Source organism: Triturus cristatus, chromosome 10 (assembly GCF_964204655.1).
Source record: "Triturus cristatus chromosome 10, aTriCri1.1, whole genome shotgun sequence".
Taxonomy (NCBI): domain Eukaryota; kingdom Metazoa; phylum Chordata; class Amphibia; order Caudata; family Salamandridae; genus Triturus; species Triturus cristatus.
The window spans coordinates 1,033,841,523-1,033,860,509 of NC_140593.1; the positions used below are offsets into that span (position 1 = coordinate 1,033,841,523).

Consider the following 18,987-nt stretch of genomic DNA (forward strand, 5'->3'; position numbering starts at 1 on the left):
TATATCTGAGACACCGGCGGTTTTCTTAAAGAACCCCAGGAGTACAACGCAGAGCTGGGGGACCGCTGACTTATACTGGCTCGTACACTCGCGAATGAGCAAAGATGGCGGCCTCACTCTGATAGCAGAGGCCGTCCTGATTGCCCCGGCAGCTGCAGCTGTACATTTTTGCAGGGGAGGTGCCCCCTTCCTGGCAGACTACTTCAGGGGGGCCCATAGACCTGGGAGACCCCCCCCCATGACTCGCGACATACACAGTGGCGGCTGGAGCATGGACATTTGGCCCTGCCCAGAGCACATGGACTGTCCTCTTCTACCCGCAGCTGCGGCTGTGAGTTTCAAGGGGCTGGTGCCCACTTCTTTTGCTGCTCCTGTGGGGGGACCTATGGATTGGTCGGCCGGGCCCCTTCCCCCGCTCCATCACACTCCTGGCTACAGCCCTAGCACCAGAACTACGTTGTTGGCACGTTTGCTCGCAGGGGCCACCCTGATTACACCCCGGGCGACAGTGGTGAGTTCCTTTGTGGAAGACAACCCCACTCAGGGGGTCACTTAGAGCGCATCGAAGACTGGCCAGCTCCCACTACTCCAGTCTCTCTCCCACAGCACCGAACCAATGACTACCTTTCCTCCATTTATGAACTCCCCTACACTGGATATGGAGCCTTCATGTCCTACAGTGTCGAGCTACCCCTCTTCCCATAGCTGGCACCCAGCACGGGCTCAAGAACAGCCCCAGGCTCCAGCACGCCACCTTCACCCAACACCACCCGGCCTTCTGCCCCTACGGCCATCACCAGCTCTGGGATCCTGTCAAGAATTCCTGTCATACGAGGGGAGGAAAACGGTAACCAGCGAAAACGGACTACATCTCCCAGGATGCTTAGCGGTTGAGAGGTTATGTAAACAGGAGAGCTGTTACATAACTCAAGGGAAACACGCCCTTATGTAAACAGGAGAGCTGTTACATAACTCAAGGGAAACACGCCCTTATGTAAACAGGAGAGCTGTTACATAACTCAAGGGAAACACGCCCTTATGTAAACAGGAGAGCTGTTACATAACTCAAGGAAAACACGCCCTATAAAGGGAGGAACCGGGAGGTACAAGGCTGTCGGATATTGTGTTTACACCGACGTACCTGCTTCGTGAAGAGCAGTGTTCCGGAGTGGTGCTCCAGTAAGGCAAGAACGGAGGTAGGTCGAGTCGTTACTCCCTGGGCCGTGTCTTGCCCCATCGTCACCTGTGAAGGACCCGGAAGCTCTACCGGTCAACCATTGAGCTTCGCTTTTTGACTCGGCTGAGTCCAAGCGCAGTGGCGCTTTTGCTGGTTGGAGTCGTAACTCCCAGCCCGACCAGAGACACAGGGACTGCCAGCTGTAACGCACACCAGGAGGTGTTTGCCGCGTTACAGACTCGGAAGTCCACAGGATCGATCGAGCGGCTGCTCTCGGTTCAGTCTTCTTGCTTGTGATTGGGGTATCGGTGACGCATCACCAGGAGGTGACTCCGCGTCCCGGTGCAGTCTGAGGAAGAGGTTGAGCGGCTGCTCCCTTCAGGTAGAGACCCCGGCTGGGTGTTTCCCTGACTCCTCGATTCTCCCCAACACTCTTCGTGCCCCTCACAGCCTACCGATTGGCATTGTCGGCCATTTCATTTCTGCCCTCTGTTGGCATACGCCGGGATCGGCGTATATGCAGAGGACGGTTAGGACCATCCGTGCTGTGGGCTGGTAACGTACTTAGCCTGGAGGATTCCAGTGACTATAACTTTTGTTTGTTCTTTGTATTTTATTTGCCTTCATTAAAAGAACTAACCCTTCACAAGTGGTTGCGTCCTCATTGTCGTGTCTGTTAAACGATCCTGAGACGTTCAGGGCGTTACAAAATATCCGACCTTAATAACACTAACTGTCTCCCGGTCGATAACAGACATGGCAACACTTGATGATGTGCTGGCTGCTTTAGCGGCCATGCAAGTTGAAGTGGCTGCCTCTAGGCAAGAAACAGCCGATGTAAAAGCCAGACTGGATGCTATCCAATTGGACCCGCTCACGCCCAGCACCTCCCTCACGAACCAGACCCCTGCGGTAGTAGTGGAAATGCCGGTAGCCATCCCCTTGGCAACACCAGAGAGGTACAGTGGGGATCCTAACACAGTGCAGGTATTCCTCACACAAGTGGCGCTACATTTATCGTGCAAACCAAAGGCGTTCCCCACGAGTCAGGCTCGTGTAGCTTTCCTTATATCCTATTTGGCTGGAAACGCGGCACAATGGGCCGTACCTCTGGTGAGCAGGGACGACCCCCTCTTATGTGATTGGGGTGCTTTTCGCGAGGAATTCCTGAAGGTATTCGACAGAAGGGCTGACTCGTACACGGCGGACCGTGAAATGCTTGAGTTGAGACAGGGATCCAACGACCTGGTGCAGTATCTCAACGCGTTCCGAAGGCTGGTTGCGGAAACCAAGTGGCCTGTTGCTAAACAGACGGCGCTCTTCCATCAAGGGCTGTGCGATGAGCTCAAGGACGCCGTGGCTCATATTGACCCTCAACCCAAGACATGTGAGGGCCTTATCAACCTGGTATTACGGCTGGAACATAGGCTAAGTGAAAGAAAGGGGGATCATGGGAGAAAAGGAAAATCCCTTCCATCCTATGTGACGGTGGGAAGTCCTGAAACTTCCACCGCATCCAAGGGAGAACCCATGGACATCAGCGCAATACGAGCGAGCCTCACAGCCACGGAGAAAGAGTCACGCCGTAAACAAGGATTGTGCCTATATTGTGGCAAAAAAGGCCACTACGTACGTGAATGCCCTGCCAAACCGAAGACGTCACGTTATCGGGCCAACCGGTCGGTAACAGCCGTGGTGGACATACCGGCGGAAAACTAGAGGACTCCAAGACCAGAGAAGGGGCATCTCGGAGTCACTCATCCATCCCTTCACTTTCCAACTCGGTCACGAAGGGACAACGACACCTGTTTATCACGGTGCACGTGGGAGTGCATGACCAGTGGATACCCGTTGTGGCCATGGTGGATTCAGGGGCCACTGGCATGTTTATGGACCACAACGAGGCATGCAGGCTAGGGCTAGTGCTTCTTCCCAAAGCAGTACCCGAAGACGTCTATGCGGTAGACGGAAGGCGATTGGTGACGGGGCCCATCGGACAGCACACGGGGGTCCTTCCGATGAGATATGGGAGGAACCATTTGGAACAAATCGATTTTAACATCATCCGAGCGCCCCAATATGGCGTCATATTGGGATTGCCGTGGCTACAGAAACACAACCCCTTTGTGGATTGGCCAACACATCGCATCGAAATGACGTCACCGTATTGCATCCTGCATTGTGGAATAAGAACGGAATCCCTTGACGCAGATGAGAGCGGGAGTCAGACGGTGGCTACAGCGGCAGAAAAAGATGTGGCTCTCCCCCAGGCTTATCACAGTTTTGAGGATGTATTTGATGAGGTGAAGGCGGAAGTGCTACCACCACATAGACAGTTTGACTGCCAGATCGACCTGGTGCCAGGGGCCAGCGTTCCCAGCGGCAGGCTGTATGCCCTGACGGAGCCTGAAAACGTGCATCTCCGGGGGTACCTGGATAAACTCCTCAAGCTAGGATTCATCCGCCCGTCCAAGTCTCCGGCCGCCTCGCCACTCTTCTTCATCCCGAAGGCTAATGGGGAGCTGAGAGCCTGTGTGGACTTTAGGGCATTGAATGCGATAACCATAAAAAATCGGTACCCCTTGCCTCTCATCAGTGTACTTCTGGAACAGGTCAAGAAAGCTCGTATCTACACCAAGTTGGATTTGAAAGGGGCATACCATCTGGTGCGCATGAGGGACGGAGACGAGTGGAAGACCGCCTTTAAGACCAGGTTCGGCCTTTTTGAGTACCTCGTCATGCCGTTCGGTCTGTGCAACGCCCCGGCAGCCTTTCAGTACTTTTTGAATGAGGTGTTCAGAGAGGAGTTGGATATCTACGTGGTCGTATATATCGACGACATCCTCATCTATTCGTCCAGTGTGGAGGAGCACGTACACCACGTCAAAGCTGTGCTCCAAAAGCTGAGGGAAAACATGCTGTTTTGTAAACTCAGCAAGTGTGACTTCCACGTCACATCCGTGGAATTCCTCGGAGTGATGCTGAGTCCAGAGGGACAGGAGATGGCAGAACGAAAGATCAAGGCGGTGAAAGAATGGCCGGTGCCCCAAAGCGTGAAGGACGTCCAAAGTTTCATTGGCTTCGCCAACTTTTACAGGCGGTTTATAGATGGATTTTCAGGAGTGGTGGCCCCAATCACACAGCTACTGAGGAAGTCCAAGGAGTTTGTCTGGTCCCCTGAAGCGAACAAAGCCTTTGAGGCTCTGAAAAGCGACTTTGGTAAGGCGCCGGTGTTGGCTCACCCCGATCCGGATCTCCCCTACGTGGTGGAAGCGGACGCGTCGGATGTGGCGCTGGGGGCTATCTTGTCCCAACGCAACCACGACACAGGGGTGCTTCATCCCGTTGCGTACATGTCCCGCAAACTCAACGACGCCGAACGCAACTACCATATTGCGGAGAAGGAGCTTCTCGCAATCAAGGACGCCTTCACCGAATGGAGGCATTGGTTGATGGGGGCAAGACATGTGGTATCGGTGTACACGGACCATCGGAACCTACAGTTCATGACGGCCACTAGACACCTTTCTCCCAGGCAGCTGCGGTGGATGATCTTCTTTGCGGGGTTCAACTTCCGCATCACATATCGGCCGGGGACGGAAAACCGGAAGGCGGACGCCCTGTCCCGTCAATCTGCAGTTAAGGAACCATTGCCTGCGACCGAGCATTCCATCATTTCCCCGAGGATGGTATTGGGGGTTATCCAACCAGATACTTTCCTGAGGGGAATAAAGAGAGGGATCAGGTCATTCGCATGGCGGAGGTGGCTCCTCAGTCACAGAGAATGGCAGCTGAAGGACGGGATACCCCTGAAGGGCAGGTGCCTATTGATACCCACGCCTAGGCTAAGGAAACAAGCATTCATCTGGTGCCATGACTCTCCATGCGCAGGTCATTTGGGCTTTGAAAAAACGGTGGCTAGCATGGGACGGCATTTCTGGTGGCCAACCATGAGAGTGGATGTCAGGAGGTGGGGACAGGAGTGTCCTACGTGTGCTACCATGAAGGCCGACCATGGCCGAACCCAAGGGCTCTTACATCCACTTCCGACCCCGGATAGACCATGGGATAGCATATCACTGGACTTCGTGGTGGGCCTACCGGTAGACCAGGGGATGACGGCAATACTGGTGGTGGTGGATTACTTGACGAAAATGGGGCACTTCATCCCCTGCAAGAGAGTCCCTACGGCCGGGGAATTGGCGTCACTACTCCTAAAGAATGTGGTACGACTGCATGGATTACCTGGGGTGATCGTGTCGGACCGGGGGTCGCAGTTTACTGCGCAATTCTGGAAGACTTGGTGCACTGCGCTGCATGTTAAGACCGCCCTGTCCACCAGCTACCACCCTCAAACGGACGGCCAAACCGAGCGCCTGAACCAAACGCTCAAACAGTATCTGCGATGTTTTGTGGACCAGGGCAGGGAAGAATGGGTCGACTTGCTATGGGTTGCAGAGATAGCCTATAACAACGCCACTCACAGCTCCACACAGTCATCTCCGTTCTATAGCAACTATGGCCAACATCCCAGGTTCTTGCCATTTCTACATCCGTTCAGAGAGGACAGGATTCCCGCCACAGCGGACAGGGTGGCACACATAAAAGACACGTTGATGCGCTCAAGGGCTGTCCTAATAGAGGCCAAGAGAAGATACAAGGCTGCGGCAGATAGGAAGAGAAGGCCCGGGCCCCTGTACCGCACTGGAGACTACGTCTGGATATCCACAAGAAACATGAGGTTTCGAAAGAACAGTGTGTTCCATCCCAAGTACATGGGCCCCTATCGAATTACCAAGTGTATGGGTCCCGTGAACGTGAAGGTGTGCTTGCCCCAGTCATTGCGGATACACCCTGTCTTTCATGTATCATTGCTCAAACCAGCACCCTCCAAGCCGTCTGGGACACCTAGGCCGGTATGCGTGGAGTCGGAGGTGGAGTATGAAGTGTCGGGCATACGGGCGTCCAAATGGCGCAGGGGGAAGCTGTGGTACCTGGTTGCATGGAAAGGCTATGGCCCGGAGGAGCATTCATGGGAACCGGCTGAAGGGGTTCATGCTCCGCGCTTGGTCTCCTTGTTCCATCGGCGTTTTCCTGCCAGCGCTGGACCCGTGGGGAGCCGCTGAGAGGGAGGATGTACTGTCAAGAATTCCTGTCATACGAGGGGAGGAAAACGGTAACCAGCGAAAACGGACTACATCTCCCAGGATGCTTAGCGGTTGAGAGGTTATGTAAACAGGAGAGCTGTTACATAACTCAAGGGAAACACGCCCTTATGTAAACAGGAGAGCTGTTACATAACTCAAGGGAAACACGCCCTTATGTAAACAGGAGAGCTGTTACATAACTCAAGGGAAACACGCCCTTATGTAAACAGGAGAGCTGTTACATAACTCAAGGAAAACACGCCCTATAAAGGGAGGAACCGGGAGGTACAAGGCTGTCGGATATTGTGTTTACACCGACGTACCTGCTTCGTGAAGAGCAGTGTTCCGGAGTGGTGCTCCAGTAAGGCAAGAACGGAGGTAGGTCGAGTCGTTACTCCCTGGGCCGTGTCTTGCCCCATCGTCACCTGTGAAGGACCCGGAAGCTCTACCGGTCAACCATTGAGCTTCGCTTTTTGACTCGGCTGAGTCCAAGCGCAGTGGCGCTTTTGCTGGTTGGAGTCGTAACTCCCAGCCCGACCAGAGACACAGGGACTGCCAGCTGTAACGCACACCAGGAGGTGTTTGCCGCGTTACAGACTCGGAAGTCCACAGGATCGATCGAGCGGCTGCTCTCGGTTCAGTCTTCTTGCTTGTGATTGGGGTATCGGTGACGCATCACCAGGAGGTGACTCCGCGTCCCGGTGCAGTCTGAGGAAGAGGTTGAGCGGCTGCTCCCTTCAGGTAGAGACCCCGGCTGGGTGTTTCCCTGACTCCTCGATTCTCCCCAACACTCTTCGTGCCCCTCACAGCCTACCGATTGGCATTGTCGGCCATTTCATTTCTGCCCTCTGTTGGCATACGCCGGGATCGGCGTATATGCAGAGGACGGTTAGGACCATCCGTGCTGTGGGCTGGTAACGTACTTAGCCTGGAGGATTCCAGTGACTATAACTTTTGTTTGTTCTTTGTATTTTATTTGCCTTCATTAAAAGAACTAACCCTTCACAAGTGGTTGCGTCCTCATTGTCGTGTCTGTTAAACGATCCTGAGACGTTCAGGGCGTTACAGATCCCTCCAGGCCCTAGATAATCACTTGTGAGTGCAACAGCACCCTGAAGGCCTGGCTAGACGAGCACTGCAAAAGCCCCAGCAATGGCGAGACAATCTTGCTCTATAAATATGTAATATATATTTGTCCAACCATAAACGCTTCACCTTTTCTTAAAATGTAATCTTGAGTGAATTTGTAACTTATATATGTAACTCTAACCCCTAGTACCTGTAGTAGACGTATGTACTTACTACCATTCTTATGTGAGTTTAGAGTTTATCTGTTTCTTATCCTTTAGGTAATTCATGTACTTTGAAGTCCTTATGTAATGTAACTTGTTCTATTGTAAAGTACTCTGACACCTTCGGGTAAAGTTTGCGCTATATATATAAACAAATAAATAAATAAATGGCCAGAGGCCAGGTGAGAGCTAAGTTGCTTGCTATTCCCGCCGGAGTTAAACTGTCTGTGGCGCAGGATGGGTGGCTGGAGATTGACTGGGCTGCGCCCAGTAACAAAGCCATCATGAGCCATGCCCGCCAGAAGCATGACCATACAGAGCACACTGCAAGGGTTGCGCAACGCCTTTTGTGTGGACAGACAGGGCAACAGGAAAGAATTCAAAATGTTGCCTCCGACTGGGCCAATCATTGTAGGCTTTCTGGTGCCGGAACAGAAGGTGCGGAATCATAAATGCCTGTTGTTTATGTTCCACGTGATGACAATGTTCACGTCTGGGCCTAGTGCCGATTTGTTTTGGTTGCTGCAGCATATGTCATATAAGAGCGTCGCACTGAACTTTCGACACTATAGGCAGAACCACAGGAAAAAACTATTCTGTGGCTGCAGTTGTTTTGCATAATTATGGATTTGCCACATAATTCATAATGTGCTGCATAATCTGCAGATTTTAACCCAAAAAAGGGGTTTCAATCTGAAATGTATTAAATTACTAAAAATGTGGCGATGTGGGTTCACACGCAGTGGAAGACCCTTTGCAAAGGTTGAACTGGTTATCTCAAGGTTGCTTGTATCTGTTTTTACTTGTTAAACTGGTACTAATGAGGTGACATCTTTGCTCAGACAGTATTACCATGTGTAAAAATTACAAAATAATGAAGTAATAGGATCAAAAAATATGTCACATCTTGCTGTATAATTTGCCTTTTCTTGCCACATAATTTAGTTCACTGCTGCATAATTTGATGCAACCCTGCTGCATAATTCCAATGGCCCTTACAATAGGCTAAAACGCTTCTCCCTTCCAGCCCGAGCAGAGTGTGTGAGGAGACCCTTATTGTGGCACTGGAAAGTCAGAAGCACACCATGTGCTGGCAGTTGCTGCTTTTATTAATAATGTGCAACGCCTCGTTGTGGTTCTCCCAGGAGCTACAGTTTGCAGGATTAATGCATAGTAGTGGACACCAGCTCCAAATGTGTTAGTCTAACCCGTGATGCGTGGTACTCGGCAGAGTTGTCAAAAAAGCAGTTACCTAATAGGTCAGTGTTATGGAGAAGACTCTACACTCCAGCAGGTTGCACAGTAAGAAGCTATGTTCTAGACAACACACACACAGGCCAGCCTCTTCAAAAAATGTATCATGCATGCTCACCAGGTGCTGTGCAGTCCCAGCCTCGAAGCTGCACCTGGTCACAAAAGTTGACGGGAGCTGCTGTTATTCTAATATCCACAGCTGATTTTGTCCTTGTTAATTTTCACCTTGTAATTTTAGAAGCTATAACCACTGTTGGGCTTTTATTGTGAACAAGTTATCCGATTTAATCCTTTGGCTTTTGCGGTTTGTTTTATTCTGTGCAGGAATTGCTTGTAGCTGAAAGGGTTTAAATAAACTTGAAACTCACCCTGATTTGAAAGGCCACCCTCTTTTCACTCATATTTACCCACCCTACAAGTTGGTGCCATAGATTTCAGTGAAATAACTTACTTTCCTTTTTCCCCTCAAGAAAGTGTTCATTCTCTATTCACTTTAATGGAGTCACTTTCTTAAACGTTTGACTTCACCCTCATTTAACAGGCAGGTGGGATTCACTCAACACTCGAAAGGCCTTAGACAGCCAAGGTTCAGTGCCCAATGATCACCAAGATGACATTAAAAAGGACCAATGTGGGTCTCCATTGTACTTTTTTTTTACTCTCTTTTCCTTTTCCCACGCGGCTGCGTGGCGCACTCCACCTCTCCCTCCCACAGCCTATAGAGCGGGGCACAGTCAGCCCCCTCCCGCCTCACCCTATATATACTGTGATGTGCGAGAAGAAATAGGCAGGAGAGCGTCCATCTAAATCATGGGTACACGTAAACATTTTCCCAGGGGCCACAAAGTAAGGTCTGTGGTGTGACGCATAGGACCGAAGTGATGACAGCATGGTGGCAGTTGGGGCTTTTTGTTCTGCTGTATCTGAGTCACCTCTACCGTGCCTTGGGGTAAGCCTTCTCTGCTTGCTAGCACTACCTTGGGAGAGTCAAGTGTTGAAAGGAAGTAGCTTAATTATTGAAGTGTTGAAAGGAATTAACTTAATTATTGAAGCGTTGAAAGGAATTAACTTAATTATTGAACTGGACTGAAATAGAATTGCACAATGTGAAGCCATAACACCTGGGATGAATCATGGCTTTCCCACACGACCAAACTGCGTGATCCTGGGGCGGCAGTTGTCTAATTTCACTTTGCCTCATTTTTCTTCATTTTGCTATATAAGAGCTCCTTGAAATACATGTGGTCTAGATATACCCTGTCTAAAACTTTCTCTTGTGTTTGATTTATTAAACTATAATGTTGTCCGTCTATAAAAACAACCCAGGCCACCCTGAGAGTTCCTCGTAATGCCTGATTTGCCTCTGGGCTCTGTATTGGCATTGTTGCCAGATTGAGAGGAGGCCTGACTGTTTCTATGTTTACGTTTAAAAACTGTAATTTAAAAAAAATCTCAAAGTTCTGATCGTATTTGGAAAGTGGCAAAGGTCGTCTTGCTTAAATATTCCCTCCGGTGCTGCCACATGATCACAGCCTGTGCAAACCTGTTGGAATCCAGAGTCTGAGGGAGGCGGTGCATTGTGGGAAATGTAGATTATAAAAGCCAGCGCCAGGGCTGGGTGGGCTCCAAGATCACTGTCACTGTTTCCAGCTCTTCTGCCCCCCGGTGTTCCCCAGCTAAGGCGAGACCGGGAAATCCGACTGGTGAGTGAAAGGCATGTATTTTCTTTAAAAAAAATAACACCTAAAAACCACTGTTTCCAGCAGTTCAGGAATGAATCCTGTGTTCCGAATTATGGCTAGATGGAGAACTGTGACTGGTAAGTGGAGGGCATTATTTATTTTAGAAAATAAATGTCATAAAACGACTATACGGAAGGCACTAACTCCCTGGACTTTTGAGTCATTCCTCTTGACAGCATGTTTAGCGCCTCGAGTCCCCGTGCGTTAAGTTACTTTTATCCCGGAGAGTAGTCGGCCAGCAGCTTACACAGAGCACCAGGTAACATCGCTGTTTTACAGGGGGCGATAGGCAGGGTAGGGCTTGGTTTGGGTGACGTACAATATAATAAACTTGGTTATTCAGCCGTGCATGGAACACCTTTACCGGAGCGGAAGGTTATAAGCTTTTTTTTTTTGTTGCATATTTATATAGCGCGAACTCGACCTGAAGGTATTGGAGCGCTTTACATAGCACCGTATTTACATTACACATTCAGGCACGGGGAGTTTAAGTGATTTGCCCAGAATCACAGGATGTGGACGCGACCTCGAGGCTCGAACCCTGGTTTCCTGCACCAGAGGCGGCAGTGCAGCCGACGGACCACATCCTCTGGAGAGGCTCAGCCGGAAGTCCCGCTGTCTGCATAGGAATGTTCGGGGTCAGCGTTTGTTTTGAAGGAGTGGGGACATACACGAAAACACGTCGGGGTCTCTCTAGAAGGTGCTTTAGAAAAATCCACAGAAATTAATTGCTCTATCAAATTGCTTTTGGAGTGGAGGAAGATTTATATAGAGGTGCGGAGCCTGTGAAACAATGGGTAGAGTAGAGACGAGGAGCCAGAAAACGATCCAACATATCAGGGTTGTGTGAATCCTACAACACAATATAGTCAGGGCTTTAAGCGGGCCGGGTCCTGCCGGTGCTCAGCACCTGCAGAGCACTGGCAGTTCTTAAAAGCACTGCTGAGACGGGTGCCTATCGGGCTCTCCATTTTTGCCGTCACCCTCAGGATTAAAAAAACAAGCATTGGCGTAGCCAATAGGTCTCGCCTTTGGGACCTTATAAGTGTTTAGCCATGCAACAGTTGATGTTGTTGCACCAAGGATATTGTGCTGGATAACTAAATACTCATAAGGTCCCAAAGGCGAGACCTATTGGCTATGCCAATGCTTGTTACTCGTGTGAACACTATCTGCGCAAAGGGCTCACCTGGCCAGTATCCGTGTATCATCTAACTTTAGTCATCGGCACCGGTAGGATGACTGGTTAACCTTTGCAGGGGCCTCCATTGGGCGGCAGCACGCGTGCAGCACTGTGCGTGACTTTCGATCCGTGTGAACTAAAAATGCCCTTTTTTTCTTAAAATCTTCAGAGTAAGCAGCAGATGATGAATCATGGGTTAGTGCAGCAAATCCACAATTATGAGGAAAGTGCAGCGACCATATAATGACATAAGTCCAGTGGCCCTGATTATAGGAAAGTTCTTCTTTAATCAATAAGCACTGGCAGCGTCCCGTGATCCGTCTGCACCTCCAGGCTGGGAGAGTCTGGGAGCGCGGACCTTGCACCGTGTCCCTGAGACCGCCTCGTGCTGCTTCACCCCGAGACCCTGCTCGTCAAGTTGCTAATGTGCGCACTTGGTGGTCGGGGCTTGGGTCCAATAGTTGGGGTATACCCATGGACACCAGTGTTATGATGGATACAAAGTGAGTCTAGTAACTCTTAACTGCCCAATGACTCTGGAGTACGTCCCCACAGTAAGAGAAAACAGGGTGGGCCTCACTGGGGGGGTTACCGAGCCACACTCACTAATGCATTTACTGTGTCTTTCCTCTTCTACGTGCGGATATGAACGTTCTTATGCTACACTCTTTGTCGGATAGCGCTTTCTCACTTTTCATATCTGAAAGCACTAGATAAAACTCTAAAATTAGTCGTTCCCCCCGATTGTAGGGCCAGTGCCACCAACTAGTGCCCTCCTCTCAGGAAGGAGTCTTGAGGGGCACATGTGGGCTACCCGTCACCCCTCCACCCCCCAAAGCCCTGGAGTTTTTGTGTGCAGGGCGGTGAGATGTTTACACTGAGCGCTAGCTCCGCTGTCGCCTGCCTCGTGATGAAAGAGGTCTGTAAACCTAGGGCTTGCTGGGTGTTTTGAGGCCGCCTCGCATCGCCGCAGGCAGGTGGGGGCCTGGAACCAGAGGTATAGCTCTGCTGTCTGTGAGCTGCGCCTATAACAAGGCATGCTTGAGCGCTACCCTGCCTCAGGATGTCTTGGACAGCAGGGCTGTCTCTCAAGAATCCCAGCTGTTGTAGGCCCGCCTCCTCTCAGGAGAAGTGTGCCCACAGGGCAGGGTGAGGCTGCATGAGCTGTTGGCAGGTATCACCGGTCACAGTTACGGCGGCTCACCGTCTGCCGTCCGGCCCCGCCACGAGTCTTCACAAAAACACATGTAACAGACACATTGCCACCAACTAGTGCCCTCCTCTCAGGAAGGAGTTTTGAGGGGCACATGTGGGCTACCCGTCACCCCTACACCCCCCAAAGCCCTGGAGTTTATGTGTGCAGGGCAGTGAGATGTTTAAACTGAGCGCTAGCTCCGCTGTCACCTGCCTCGTGATGAAAGAGGTCTCTAAACATAGGGCTTGCTGGGTGTTTGAGGCCACCTCGCATCGCCGCGGGGAGGTGGTGGCAGGTGGGTGCCTGGAACCAGAGGGATAGCTGCTGTCTGTGAGCTGCGCCTATAACAAGGCATGCTTGAGCGCTACCCCGCCTCAGGATGTCTTGGACAGCAGGGCTGTCTCTCAAGGATCCCAGCTGTTGTAGGCCCGCCTCCTCGCAGTAGAAGTTTGCCCACAGGGCAGGGCGAGGCTGCATGAGCTGTTGGCAGGTATCACCGGTCACAGGTACGGCGGCTCACTGTCTGCCGCTCGGCCCCGCCTCGCCACGAGTCTTCACAAAAACACACGTAACAGACACATTGCCACCAACTAGTGCCCTCCTCTCAGGAAGGAGTTTTGAGGGGCACATGTGGGCTACCCGTCACCCCTACACCCCCCAAAACCCTGGAGTTTTTGTGTGCAGGGCGGTGAGATGTTTACACTGAGCGCTAGCTCCGCTGTCACCTGCCTTGCGATGAAAGAGGTCTGTAAACATAGGGCTTGCTGGGTGTTTGAGGCCACCTCGCATCGCCGCAGGCAGGTGGGGGCAGGTGGGTGCCTGGAACCAGAGGGATAGCTGCTGTCTGTGAGCTGCGCCTATAACAAGGCATGCTTGAGCGCTACCCTGCCTCAGGATGTCTTGGACAGCAGGGCTGTCTCTCAAGGATCCCAGCTGTTGTAGGCCCACCTCCTCGCAGTAGAAGTGTGCCCACAGGGCAGGGCGAGGCTGTATGAGCTGTTGGCAAGTATCACCGGTCACAGGTACGGCGGCTCACTGTCTGCCGCCCGGCCCCGCCCCGCTTCGAGTCTTCCCAAAAATACACGTAACATACACATTAAATTAGCAGGGCGGGCTCAGCCCACCAGAGGCGGGGCTCGGGGGCACCAGGGAGGGAGGCAGCTGCTCTGACCTTCTCTGACCCTTCAGCCACCGAATAGGACGTCACCACTCACCAGCCAGATGTGGGCATTGGCCTTACAAGCCCGACGCGTGGCACCAAGAAGTGGGGGTGGGCGGTGGACTCATATATCATGACATATCCCTACAGAACGGTGGGGCTGGGCGACCCGTCCCCCTGAAGAGCACGCAGAGCTGGGGCAGGCCCTGTCACATGCTAACACTCTCAAGAGAACGTTCGGGCAGCCCAGTGAGTTTAACGCTCGCTGCAGAGACTTCCTGTATGACCCGAGGATCACACGCCGGACCCGGTCACAGCCCACTTAGATGTTCATCCCCCCCAGCCATGAATAGCACTTGGAAAACGTCTGTAGGCATCTTAAAAACAAAACAAGCGTTCGCCAGGCAGCCACAGTTTATTTTTGCATCGCACTTTCAAAAGTGAAAGCGAGATGCAAAAATAAACACGTGGCGGAGCTTGTTTTTATGGGGCCATGTGTTTAAACACATGGCCCCATAAAGATAAGAAATCCTTTGCGACTTGACCGAAAAGCAGGCGAGTCCGTCCAAGTGGGACGGCAGAAAAAGCCAAAGGGAGGTAACCCACACAGGTCTTTTCCAATGACTGGCCACCGTTTAGCATAAACGGTGATGCCAGCCAATGGAAAAGAGGGGTGGGGCTTAAAGCCTTTTACTAAAAGTCCTCAAAAACATTAAATCTCGCCAAGCGAGTTCCGCATGTGCGCAGCAACGCTAGGCGTGACCTAAAAATCTTAACTCTGCAGTAATACCACCATTCACTGCCTTTGCTGTAACTTCAAAGAGACTTGTTCCGTTCTTTCACAGTCTCATCATTTCAAAACTGAAGCATTTTCAATATTATATACAGCAAAGCTACAGTTGTTGCTTCTTTATCTTATGCAACTAACAACCATTGACAAAGCCAATAGTTCTGGCTTGTTGTAGAGATAATGTTACTTGTTGTACCATATATCTGGATGCAATGACAAAAACAGCAAAATACCTGTCGGGCGGCATAGTATGCTAAGCAAACATTTTTAGCTTACATGTTTTAAGCCATGCCCTTAATTACATCTGCCACGCCTCTTTGAGAAACCCCCGCATTTTTTTCATCCCACTTAAAGTCCTGGATATAGTGTTTAGTTGTTTCAAATAAATTTCATGTACAATATGTGACGGTTAAAAAAAAAGTTTAGATGTTTATTTTGTGAACATTTATGTTTCAAATTTAGCTGACACTGGTCAGTGTGACTTGTGTTTGGCAAGACCTCATGTGCAGGTGTGAAAACATAACACACCGCTTACACATAGATAAATTAACGTTTTAGCTGTCTACTATGACATGTACGTTTTTAGCTCAAGCGGGTTCTTTGTGTGCATACTGTAACTACCGCTGCGGCCAAAACGTTTTTTTTTGTCTGTATTTTTTAATGTACTTCAACATAATGATCTCACACTATTTGTAAAGCGCTCTGATACCTTCTGGTCTAGGTAGAGCTATAAAAAACATGTAAATAAATCAATAAAATAAATCGAGGGGCTTTAGGAAATCCTCCTTCAGCCTTTGGCTTGTTTGGGAAGGCCCTCATCGGGCTGTAAACTTGCTGGTGTGCTCATCACGTTTTTGAGGCCATGGCATTTTGCGGATGTGCAGGTTGTTGCCTTCACCTTATGCATTTGTGCAAAGTAGTCCTTCTTTAGGGTCACAGCTGATCTTTGCAGGCATCTTTCCTCATAAATTAGCGCTGGGGACAGTTAGATATGCACCACTGTGCAATTCACATACCATTGGAGCTGCTTGGAAGTGTGAAGCAAAACAAAGGGGATGATGGACGGAGTGTTGAACAATGCAAGCACTCACCCCCAGTCAAGTGATCTGGGTTTAATCCACGATCATTCTTGGAAGTGTGAAGCGTGCAGACAGCAGGATTCGATGTGTTCGGTTTCACATCAGTGGTCTAAGTACATTGAAAAAAGTAGAAGAACTGTGATGCTGTGTGCAAGGGAGCGGGGAGAGTGAGCGTGTGGGCGTGGCTAAAAATCAAAATATTCTGTAACTTTTTTCAGTCTTTCACCTTCCGGTAAGTACAAATTAAATAACACGCAGCTTAAATGAAAATAATATGTTAATCAGTGGGAAATGCACTATTATGAAACCTTTATTTGTTAATGCATCGCACCAAATGCTGGTTGGTGCAGTGGAGAATAGTAACTTGTGTATGTTTAGTGCTACAAGGTCCCAGTCTGTGACAGAAAGCACTGTGAGCATGTAAGTCATTATTTTAAATATCCCATACAATACATCTCAAAAATAATACATTTGTGTCACTATGAAGCTACACGTGATTCCACCAATAAAGCCCATGCCGGCTTGTAAGAGCCCGTTGACCAGTTGTACACATTTACACTTATTTCAGGCAAGTAGGCACCCTGACAAGAAGGCTTGTTTAGCTGTCTGCTCCTCCTTCGGTTTCACAGCACAGGAGGTTCCCTTAATGACACTTCTGCCGAAGCTTTACAGCTGTCGGAATTAACTGTCCCAGAATGGTTGACTTTTGACAAAAAGTAGAACTGTTTTAATAAAATTAGAAAAGTATGGGAACATCGTGCCCTCAGATCCCCTCCCCCACACCTCGACCACTGCAGTTTGGTGCCACACTCCCCGTTGTATATTCCTCCAATACCGTCTGCTCCTGTATCACATAGGCAGTGCTTCTTGAAACTATTTTTTCTGCTAAGTTGCATTTAAACATTTCCTTTCACGGAGTGTGTCAGTCTATTTTCAGTTTTCAGTTCTAAGTGATATGTAAATATTGTTTGTTTACTTCATTCACTAAAGTGAACAAATAGCATTGTGCGGAGGACTGAAGGACGATCCGTAGGTAGCTGTTCACTGTGTGGCTTTGGCCCCTTCCTCCCTTGGGAGCCATGCCAGGCACTCCCAGATGCCTGCAGCAAGTCAGTGGTTGGAATAAAAGTAGGTTTAGTCCTTCTGAGAAGAGTGAGCAACTCGGGAACTTATGGTGTGTGCACAAATCACACTGCTCGAAATAGCTTCTCTCTAAGTGCTTTATGACGTTGATTAAAGTTCTGTTTGTAAATTACAGAAGTGCTCTTGAAGATGGATAGCGCACAATTTCACTCTATTCTCTGGCTGTGTGTTATAAGAATCCTGAGAGGGACAGGGGAATTGAGGGGCATATGTATCAAACGATTTTTTAATCGCAAACGCTGCGATTCGCAAAATAACAGCGTTTGCGATTAAAAAAACGGTAATCGGGATGTATGAGCCAAATCCCATCGCAAAATTAAGGAATTGCTAATTTAGCGATTTCTTAATTTTGCGTAAGCATTTAAGAAATCGCAAATTGCGATTTCTTAACTGATATGTATAAAGCACCCAAGTGGTGCGAATTATCCTTAAGAAATCGCAAATTACCACCAACTTCCAGTTGGTGGTAATTTGCGATTTCCTTTCAAAAAGCACTTGTTTGATTTTTACAAAGTGCCACGTGGCGCTCATACATGCCCTTAGGGCATGTATGTGCGCCATATGCACACACATGCTAATTTCAGGGGTGCATCAGGGTGTCATCATGACACCCTTGCACCTTTGAAATTATTCTCAAATAGCGATTAGCAAATTGCGATTCGCTATTTGAGAATTACTTCCCATTCATTCCTATGGGTCTCCTGGCCCATAGAAATGAATGGGCAGGTATTCCTTAATTGCGATTTCGCAATTTGCTAATCGCAATTAAGGAATCTTAAGAAATCGCAAAAAGTTTGCAATTTTTTAAATACATCCCGTTTTGCAATTCTCAAATAGCGATTCTTTAAAAATCGCTATTTGAGAATCGCAAATGGTGATGTTGATACATATGCCCCATAATTTCTTATCTTGTGCTCTTTGATTATGTGTTTTGTTATGTTAGTATCATTTGTGCATTTTTGTCTGGACAATGTTAGAGTAGAACCCCCCGAACGACCCCTGTCCGATATTCATATTCCACTTACTAGCGGTTGTTGTTCTGATCCCTGGTCTTGCAATCAATTATTCTGTTAAGAAATGATACTTGGTAGCTGCAAGAAGTGGGTTGTTACTCCTCACTTGAAAATAAACTAGGTGTATACCCCAATGACCCCAAAACAGCATACATAGTAGTTATTGCCACATGTCTCCCAGAGCATGGAAAATCATCTCACTATTGGCTGTTCTACCTTGTTACACAGTCTTATTCAACTAGTCACAGTCAAGGGTTCTGCTGAGATGTAATTCAATTTATTTATAAGACACAGATCTACAATGAGATTCGCTTTACAAGATAAACAAAATACAGTACATATGTAAAAATCTTTAAAAAACATACACATTTTAAAACATGTTAGACCCGGCATCTTTTGGCGTGGTATTCCCTGTCTTTTTGCCTTTGACCTCCTATTTGGTTTTTTTTGGAACACATTTTTATTATTTTCTTTTATCTTAGTAACCTGTTACTTTACATGAAGCATGTGGGATGACACTTATTTGAACAAAAGTGCATTAGATACTATTATTCATTACAGAGGTAGACAGTTGACTTCGCTGCAAACAATATATACTCGTTTTCAGTGTTCTACACCTCCTATAGTAGTTATCACATCTCGGATTGTAAGCCTCTCATCTTCCAGTCCACATCTAAGTCCACAGCCCTTCACGCTTCAGGTTTCTACAAAACTGCGAAACAAACCCCCAACAAAATCCCTCCGCCCCCCTCCATGCAGTCTATTTGTTTACGTTTAGATCTTCCAAGTATACATATTATCCATAATTTTAGC

General features: G+C 49.0%; 1 protein-coding gene across 3 annotated transcripts in view; it reads left to right on the plus strand.

Moving 5' to 3' along the window:
* The first annotated feature begins 10,394 nt into the window (after nt 1-10,394).
* LOC146796482 (acyl-coenzyme A synthetase ACSM3, mitochondrial-like) overlaps nt 10,395-18,987 on the plus strand; it is a 441,567-nt gene continuing 432,974 nt past the window's right edge. The window contains exon 1 of one of the 3 annotated variants that reach the window (XM_085629083.1): nt 10,395-10,573. The gene's annotated coding sequence lies outside the window, so the exon portion shown is untranslated. The remainder of the gene's footprint in view (nt 10,574-18,987) is intronic. The other 2 variants (XM_085629084.1, XM_085629082.1) reach the window with 2 other exon arrangements.